The sequence below is a fragment of the Coturnix japonica genome, unplaced genomic scaffold (assembly GCF_001577835.2).
Source record: "Coturnix japonica isolate 7356 unplaced genomic scaffold, Coturnix japonica 2.1 chrUnrandom554, whole genome shotgun sequence".
Taxonomy (NCBI): Eukaryota; Metazoa; Chordata; class Aves; order Galliformes; family Phasianidae; genus Coturnix; species Coturnix japonica.
In genome coordinates, this window is record NW_015439934.1 from 2973 (window position 1) to 11165 (window position 8193).

The 8193-nt window shown below is 55.6% G+C and overlaps 1 long non-coding RNA gene across 1 annotated transcript in view; it reads left to right on the forward strand.

Annotated features, from left to right (window-relative positions):
• Positions 1-5081, forward strand: part of LOC107307349 — a 5828-nt gene extending 747 nt beyond the window's left edge. Inside the window, exons 2-4 of the long non-coding RNA XR_001552384.2 lie at positions 1571-1636; positions 2780-2881; positions 4840-5081. This is a non-coding gene — a long non-coding RNA (uncharacterized LOC107307349). The remainder of the gene's footprint in view (positions 1-1570; positions 1637-2779; positions 2882-4839) is intronic.
• Positions 5082-8193: the final 3112 nt, after the last annotated feature.

Genomic DNA, 8193 nt, shown 5'->3' on the forward strand with positions numbered 1-8193 from the left:
TCTATGGGGATCAATGGGGTGTCTATGGGATTCTATGGGGCTCTATGGGGTGTCTATGTGATTCTATGGGGATCTATGGGGATCTATGGGGTGTCTATGGGATTCTGTGGGGATCTATGGGGATCTATGGGGTGTCTATGGGATTCTATGGGATTCTATGGGGATCTATGGGGTGTCTGGGATTCTATGGGGCTCTATGGGGATCTATGGGGTGTCTATGTGATTCTATGGGGATCTATGGGGCTCTATGGGGTGTCTGTGGGATTCTGTGGGGATCTATGGGGATCTATGGGGTGTCTGGGATTCTATGGGGCTCTATGGGGATCTATGGGGTGTCTGTGGGATTCTATGGGGATCTATGGGATTCTATGGGGATCTATGGGGCTCTATGGGGTGTCTATGGGATTCTATGGGGATCTATGGGGATCTATGGGGTGTCTGGGATTCTATGGGGCTCTATGGGGATCTATGGGGTGTCTATGGGATTCTGTGGGGCTCTATGGGGATCTATGGGGCTCTATGGGGTCTCTGTTGGGTCGCTATGGGGCTCTATGGGGTGTCTATGGGGCGATATCGGGCTCTATGGGGCGATACGGGGTCTCTATGGGGTCCTTATGGAGGGGGGGTCTTTATGGGGTCTCTATGGGACCCTATGGGACCCTATGGGGCTCAATGGGGAACTATGGGGCTCTATGGGGCAATATGGGGCTCTATGGGGTCTCTATGGGGCTCTATAGGGTCTATGGGGTCTCTATGGGGCTATATTGGTCTCTTTTGGTCTCTATGTGGTTTCTGTGGGTCTCTATGGGTTCCCTATGGTGCGGGGGGTCTCTATGGGGTGTCTATGGGTCTTTATGGGGCTCTGTGGATCTCTATGGGGTCCCTATGTGGGGTGGGTCTCTATGGGTCCCTATGGGTCTCTATGGGTCTCTATGGGGCTCTGTGGGGTCTCTGTGGGGCTCTGTGGGTCTCTGTGGGTCCCTATGGGTCTCTAATGGTCTCTATGGGGTCTCTATGGGGCTCTGTGGGGTCTCTATGGGGTCCCTATGGGTCCCTATGGGTCTCTATGGGGTCTCTATGGGGCTCTGTGGGGTCTCTATGGGGCTCTATGGGACTGTATGGGGCTCTATGGGGTCTCTATGGGGCTCTGTGGGGTCTCTATGGGGCTCTATGGGGTCCCTATTTGGGGGGGGGCACTTATGGCGTCTCTATGGGTTTTTATGGGGTCTCTACGTGGCTTTATGGGTCTCTATTGGGCTCTATGGGGCTCTGTGGGTCTCTATGGGGACCCTATGTGTATCTATGGGTCCTCTATGGGGTCCCTAAGTGGGGGGGTGTCTCTATGGGGTCTCTTTGGGTCTCTATGGGGTTCTATGGGGCTCTATGGGGTGTCTATGGGGTCTCTATGGGGTCTCTTTGGGTCTCTATGGGGTTCTATGGGTCTATAGGGGTCTTTATGGGGTCTCTATGAGTCTCTATGGGTCCCTATGGGTCTCTATGGGTCCCTATGGGTCTCTATGGGTCCCTATGTGTCCCTATGTGTCTCTATGGGTCTGACTGTGGGTCACAGGCGCCATGATGGCGGCTCAGGGGGGAGGAGACGGAGCCACCGAAGACGACGATGGAGCATCCACCGGTGAGGGGCGGGGCTATGCTAATTAGGGGCGGGGTTATGCTAATTAGGGGGCGGGGCTATGAGCATGAGGAGGCGGGATTATGGTAATGAGGAGTGGGGCTACTGCAACGAAGGGAGCGGGGCTATGGTAATGAGGAGCTATGCTAACGAGGGGGCGGGGCTATGGGAATGAGGGCTGGGTTATGGTAATGAGGGGGCGGGACTGTGATAATGAGGGAGGGGCTATGGTAATGAGGGGGTTGGGCTATTATAATGAGGGGCAGGGCTATGGCAATGAGGGGTTGGGCTATTATAATAAGGGGTGTGGTTATGCTGATGAGGGGCGGGGCTATGGTAATGAGGGATGGGTTATGGTAATGAGGGGGCGTGGGCATGGTAATATGGGGGCCTATGACAATGAGTGGGTGGGGCTATGGTAATGAGAAGGCGGTGCTATGGTAATGAGGGGGCGGGGCTATGGTAATGAAGGGCTGAGTTGATGTAATGAGGGCGGAGCTATGGTAATGAGGGGGCGGGGTTGTGGGGTTTGGGGCGGGGCTAAGGGGGAGGGGGCTCTTTGGGGCCTTTAAGGGGCTCTATGGGGTCTCTATGGGTCTCTATGGGTCTCTGTGGGTCCCTATGGGTCCCTATGGTGTCTCTATGGGGTCTCTATGGGTCTCTATGGGTCTCTATGGGTCCCTATGGATCCCTATGGGTCTCTATGGGTCCCTGTGCGTCCCTATGGGTCGCTAAGGGTCTCTATGGGTCTCTATGGGTCCCTATGGGTCTCTATGGGTCTCTATGGGGTCTCTATGTGTCTCTATGGGTCCCTATGGGTCTCTATGGCGTCTCTATGGGTCTCTATGGGGTCTCTATGGGTCTCTATGGGTCCCTATGGGTCTCTATGGGGTCTCTATGGGTCTCTATGGGTCCCTATGGGTCTCTATGGGTCTCTATGGGGTCTCTATGAGTCCCTATGGGTCTCTATGGTGTCTCTATGGGTCTCTATGGGTCTCTATGGATCTCTATGTGTCCCTATGGGTCCCTATGGGTCCCTATGGGTCTCTATGGGTCTCTATGTGTCTCTATGGGTCTCTATGGGTCTTTATGTGTCTCTATGGGGTCTCTATGGGTCTCTATGGGTCTCTATGGGTCTCCCTATAGGAGCGTCAGCGCCCCCCGATGACGGGGAGGACTCAGAGGAGACGTCGGTGTCGTCGGGGGAGAGCGGACCCCCAACACCCCCCCCAAGTAACGGCTGCGCAGGTAACGAGCTATGGGGTCTATGGGGCTCTATGGGGTGTCTATGCGGAGATATGGGGAGATAAGGGGTCCTAAGGGGGTTATATAGGGGGCATATGGGGAGATATGTGGTGTCTCTGGGGCTCTATGGGGTGTCTATGGGGCTCTATGGGGTGCTATGGGGCTCTATGGGGCTCTATGGGGTGTCTGTGGGGCTCTGTGGGGCTCTATGGGGTGTCTATGGGGCTCTGTGGGGCTCTATGGGGTGTCTATGGGGTGTCTATGGGGCTCTATGGGGTGTCTATGGGGCTCTATGGGGCACTGTGGGGCTCTATGGGGTGTCTATGGGGCTCTGTGGGGCTCTGTGGGGTGTCTATGGGGCTGTATGGGGTGTCTATGGGGCTCTGTGGTGCTCTATGGGGTGTCTATGGGGCTCTATGGGGCACTGTGGGGCTCTATGGGGTGTCTATGGGGTGTCTATGGGGCTCTCTGGGGTTCTATGGGGTGTCTATGGGGCTCTATGGGGCTCTATGGGGTGTCTATGGGGTGTCTATGGGGCTCTATGGGGCTCTATGGGGTGTCTATGAGGCTCTATGGGGCTCTATGGGGTGTCTATGGTGCTCTATGGGGTAACTATGGGGCTCTATGGGGTGCTATAGGGCTCTATGGGGCTCTATGGGGTGTCTATGGGTCCCTGTGTGTCTCTATGGGTCTCTATGGTTCCCTATGGGTTTCTAGGGGTCCCTATGGGTCTGTATGGGTCCCTAAGGGTCCCAATGGGTCCTTATGGGTCTCTATGGGTCTCTGTGGGTTCTTATGGGTTTCTATGGGTTTCTATGGGTCCCTATGGGTCTGTATGAGTCCCTATGGGTCCCTATGGGTCCTTATGGGTCTCTATGGGTTTCTTTGGGTCCCTATGGGTCTCTATGGGTCCCTATGGGTCTCTATGGGTCCTTATGTGTTTCTATGGGTCCCTATGGGTCCTTATGGGTCTTTATGGGTTTCTATGGGTCCCTAAGGGTCCCTAATGGTCCTTATGGGGTTTCTATGGGTCTCTATGGGTCCCTGTGGGTCTGTATGGGTCCCTAAGGGTCCCAATGGGTCCTTATGGGTCTCTATGGGTCTCTATGGGTTCTTNTGGGTCTGTATGGGTCCCTAAGGGTCCCAATGGGTCCTTATGGGTCTCTATGGGTCTCTATGGGTTCTTATGGGTTTCTATGGGTTTCTATGGGTCTCTATGGGTCTGTATGTGTCTCTATGGGTCTCTATGGCTCCCTATGGGACTCTATGGGTCCTTAAGGGATTTCTATGGGTCTCTATGGGTCCCTATGGGTCCTTATGGGTTTCTATGTGTCCCTATGGATTCTTATGGGTCCCTATGGGTCCCTAAGGGTCTCTATGGGTCCCTATGGGTCCCAATGGGTCCTTATGGGTCTCTATGGGTCTCTATGGGTTCTTATGGGTTTGTATGGGTTTCTATGGGTCTCTATGGGTCCTTATGGGTCCTTATGGGGTTTCTATGGGTCTCTATGGGTTTCTTTGGGTCCCTATGGGTCCCTCTGGGTCTCTATGGGTCCTTATGGGGTTTCTATGGGTCTCTATGGGTCCTTATGGGGTTTCTGTGGGTCCCTAAGGGTCCCTATGGGTCCTTATGTGTTTCTATGGGTCCCTATGGGTCTTTATGGGTCCTTATGGGTCTTTATGGGTCTCTATGGGTCTCTATGGGTCCTTATGGGTCTCTATGCTTCCTTATGGGGTTTCTATGGGTCCCTATGGGTCTCTATGGGTCTCTATGGGTCCTTATGGGGTTTCTATGGGTCTCTATGGGTCTCTATGGGTTTCTATGGGTTTCTATGGGTTTCTATGGGTCTCTATGGGTCCTTATGGGTCTCTATGGGTCTCTATGGGTTTCTATGTGTCTCTATGTGTCTCTATCTCATATTATGGGATGTCCCCCCCCCCATTTTTTCCTCTCATTCCAGGTTCCCGCAGCCGTTCCCCCCCCCCCACCCTCAGACCCAGCGGAGGATCCCGAACTGGTGGGGGTGGGTGTGTCGGCCCTATACATTCTATAGGTCCCAGCCCCATAGAATGGCACCAATGCCCCGAATGCGGCCGAGGGTTCGGTACATCCCGAGCCCTTAAAGTCCATCGTAGTTACCATATAGGGAGGAAAAGACCCCAAAGTGGGGCTGGGGGGGGTGGGGGGGGGGTGGTGGACCCCCACCCCCTTACCCCTCGTGTTGCCCCACCCCCACCCCCCCACCCCATTATATCTGTGCTGAATGTGGGTGGGATTCGGGACCCCTTTGGCTTTAGGGGCCCATAGATGCGAACACAGCCCTTATTATGGGATCCAAGCCGGGGGGGGAGGGTTAAGGAATAGACCCCCACCCCATTTAAATCAACCCAAGACCCCCCCGACACCCCCCCCTCAAATACCTGAAGACCCCCCGTATCAATGTACTGAATGTTCGGGGGCTTTTGGGTTATTGAGTGATTTACATGAGCATTATATGTTACACGCCAGGGGGAGCTGTGAGACCCCCCCCAAATTATGGGGACCCCCCCCCTAATTATAGGGACCCCCCCCAATTAAACCCCCATAGATCCCAATGGGAGAACCCCCCCCCCCCCAGTCCCCCATTGAAATGAATGGGGGAGGTTGAGTCTTATTGGGGGGGGGCAGAGACTTGAGACCCCCCCCAATTATGGGGACCCCCCCCAATTAAACCCCCATAGATCCCAATGGAGACACCCCCCCATCCCCATACAACCCAATGGGAGACCCCCCCCCCCCCCCCCCAGTCCCCATTGAACTGAAATGGGAATGAATGGGGGGGGTTGACTCTTATTGGGGGGGGGCAGGGACTTGAGACCCCCCCCTAATTATGGGGACCCCCCCCAATTATACCCCCATAGATCCCAATGGGAGACCCCCCCCATCCCATTGATCCCAATGGGAGACACCCCCCACCATCCCATACAACCCAATGGGAGACCCCCCAAACCCCCAGTCCCCCATTGAACTGAATGGGAATGAATGGGGGGGGGTTGACTCTTATTGGGGGGGGCAGAGACTTGGACCCCCCCCCCCAATTATAGGGACCCCCCCCCAATTAAACCCCCCATAGATCCCAATGGGAGACAACCACCCCCCCCCCCAAGTCCCCTATTACAAGTCAATTGGGAATGAATGGAGATGGGGTTTAGAGTCTTAATGGTGGGGGGGGGGGGCAGAGACGTTAGAGACCCCCCCAAATTATGGGGACCCCCCCCCTTAATTATAGGGACCCCCCCCCCAATTAAATCCCCATAGATCCCAATGGAGACTCCCCCCCCCATTGACCCCCATTGATCCCAATGGGAGACCCCATGCCCCATTGAAATGAATGGGAATGAATGGGGGGGGGCTGTTGAGGACCCCCCCCCTAATTATGGGGACCCCACCTCAAATTAACCCCCCATTGATCCCATGGAGGACCCCCCCCCCCCCCCAATTGACCCCCATTGAAATGAATGGGAATAAATGGCTGTGAATGGAGGCGGGGGGGTCTGAGTGTCATTAATGGGGGAGGAGCTGTGTGAGACCCCCCCCCCAAATTATGGGGACCCCCCCCAATTAAAACCCCATAGATCCCAATGGAGACCACCCCCCCCCCATCCCCATACAACCAATGGGAGACACCCCCCCCCCCCAGTCCCCCATTGAATGAATGGGAATGAATGGGGGGGTTTTGGAGTTCATTGTGGGGGGGGGGAGCTGTGAGACCCCTCCCCCTAATTATGGGGACCCCCCCTCAATTAAACCCCCATAGATCCCAATGGAGACTCCCCCCAATTGACCCCGGTGATCCCAATGGGAGACCCCCCCCCCCCCCCATCCCATAGAACCCAATGGGAGACCCCCATCCCCCATTGAAATGAATGGGAATGAATGGGGGGGGGAGCTGTGAGACCCCCACCCCATTATTGGAGGACCCCCCCCAATTAACCCCCCCATAGATCCCAATGGGAGAACCCCCCCCCCCCCCCCCCAAGTCCCCATTAAAGTGAATGGGAATGAATGGAGATGGGGTTTTTAGAGTCTTATTGGGGGGGGGGGGGGCAGAGACTTGAGACCCCCCCCCCAATTATGGGGACCCCCCCAATTATACCCCCATAGATCCCAATGGGAGACCCCCCCCCCCCATCCCCATAGAACCCAATGGGAGACCCCCATCCCCATTGAACATGAATGCGGGGAGGGTTGAGTTCTTATTGGGGGGGGGCAAGAGACTTGAGACCCCCCCTAAATATGGGGGACCCCCCCCCCCAATTAACCCCCCCATTTGATCCCAATGGGAGACCCCCCCCCCCCAGTTAAACCTTGATCCAATGGGAGACCCCCCCCCCCCCCCCCCAATTCCCCATGATATGAATGGAATAAATGGCTGTGATGGAAGGCGGGGCTTTGAGTCTGATTGACGTGTTTCGGGAACCAATCAGCTGCCACCTTGTTTAGCCACGCCTCGTTTGGGCGGTGCTTATCTTCACCAACCAATCAGGATCCGTCTCGGCTTGGGAACGCCCACAAGTGGGCGGGGTCACGCGTTCTCCCCGCCCCTCCGCTTGACAGCCAATCAGGAGCGCTGGAGGACCTCAATTTGCCCCCCCCAGGAGGACCCCAAAGACCCCCCAGCTCATTTAGGACCCCCAAAGCCCCCCCAGGTCCCCTTTAGGACCCCCCTGAGCCCCATAGGGACCCCTTTAGGACCCCCAGGTCCCCTTTAGGACCCCCAAGACCCCTTTAAGACCCCCAAAGCCCCCCCAAATCCCTTTTAGGACCCCCATATCCTATTTAAGACCCCTTTAGGACCCCCAAAGTCCCCTTTAAGACCCCCAAAGACCCCTTTAGGTTCCTTTAGGGACCCCCAAACTACCCATTTTAGAGGACCCCCCCCAAATCCCCCCAGATCCCTTTTAGGACCCCATAAGTCCCATTATAGGACCCCCAAATCCCACCTAGGTCCCCTTTAAGGCACCCAAAGACACCCCAGGTCCCTTTTATAGGAACACCTTAAAGACCCTCCAGATCCCCTTTAAGACCCCCAAAGTCCCTTTTAGGACCCTCAGAGCCCCCACAGGTCCCCTTTAAGACCCCCAAAGTTCCATTTAAGACCCCCAAAGTCCCCTTTAGGACCCTCAGGTCCCCTTTAAGACCCCTCAAAGACCCCCCAGGTCACTTTTAAGACCCCCAAAGTCCCTTTTAGGACCCCCAGACCCCCTTTAAGACCCCCATATCCCCCTCTATGACCCCCATATCCCTTTAGGACCCCAAATCCCCCTATTCCCCT